Here is a 1,294-nt window from a genome sequence, read left to right on the forward strand (position 1 = left end):
AGAGAACAATTGTTCATATGGAGGAAGCCCTTTGGAGGATCCAAACCAACACTTATCTACCTTTCTGAGGATTTGTGATACAGTGAAGTCCAATGGTGTGCATACAGAAGCATACAAATTACTGCTGTTTCCATTTTCATTAAGGGACAAGGCTGCTCAATGGCTTGAAACCTTTCCACAAGGAAGCATCACTAGTTGGGAGGATCTAGTGAATAAAGTTTTGGCCAAGTTTTACCCCCTCAAAGGATCATCAGGCTCAAGACTGAGGTGCAAACCTTTACACAGATGGATGCAGAATCTCTCTATGAGGCATGGGAGAGGTACAAGGCCCTGATTAGAAAATGTCCCCATGAAATGTTTAATGAATGGGACATTCTTCAAAATTTCTATGAAGGTTTGACTCTAAAGGCTCAGGAGGCACTAGATCATTCAGCAGGAGGCTCCTTACAATTGATGAAGACAACAGAGGAGGCTCAAAACCTCATTGATATGGTGGCAAACAATCAATATTTCCTTGGCCGTCAGAGACAACGCCAACCATCACAAAGGAAAGGAGTGCTAGAGTTGGAAGGAGTGGACACAATCCTAACTCAACACAAGATAATACAGTAGCAAATCCAATAATAATTTGAGCAAATGGCTAAAAGGATTGATAACCTCTAAGTTGCAGCAGTGAACACAAGCCAACCATCAACCACATGGGGGCAAAATAAAGAAAACCAAGAAGATCAACAGCAGAAACAAATTCAATATGTGCACAACTAAAGCTCAGGCCAAAATGAGGTTTATGGTGACACCTACAATCCATCTTGGAAGAACCATCCAAACCTAAGATAGAGAGATAACCACACTCAAAACCAGCAACCATGGCAAAGAAATTCAAACCAAAACAACTCAAGAAACAACCAAAACCACAACCATCAAAACACTAACCCCAATCCATATAGAAAACCCCAAAATAACCACCTAAATTCCAGCTACTATCCACCCAATAACCAAACCACTAACCAAACACCTACCATCAACCTTCACCATCTCACAACCAGCCACAAGCATCACAAGACACTCAAAGAATCACCAACTTGGAGATATTGATAGAAAAGATGCTGAAGGACCAAGAGATAACAAGCAAGAATCAAGAAGCCTCAATAACAAATCTAGAGAGCCAGATGGGGCAATTATCCAAGCAAGTTGTGACTGAAAGGCCAACAAGCTCACTCCCAAGTGACACCATTCCAAATCCTAAAGAGGAGTGCAAAGCCATCCAACTGAGGAGTGGAAAAACCTTGGTGAG

General features: G+C 41.7%; 1 non-coding gene across 1 annotated transcript; it reads right to left on the reverse strand.

The window, feature by feature from the left end:
• Positions 1-252: 252 nt before the first annotated feature.
• On the reverse strand, positions 253-356 carry LOC148564129 (small nucleolar RNA R71). The gene has a single exon (XR_015884438.1). It is a non-coding gene; the product is annotated as a small nucleolar RNA R71 (small nucleolar RNA).
• Between the last annotated feature and the right edge of the window lie 938 nt (positions 357-1,294).

Source organism: Arachis ipaensis, chromosome B5 (assembly GCF_059453495.1).
Source record: "Arachis ipaensis isolate K30076 ecotype BB chromosome B5, ASM5945349v1, whole genome shotgun sequence".
NCBI classification, from domain to species: domain Eukaryota; kingdom Viridiplantae; phylum Streptophyta; class Magnoliopsida; order Fabales; family Fabaceae; genus Arachis; species Arachis ipaensis.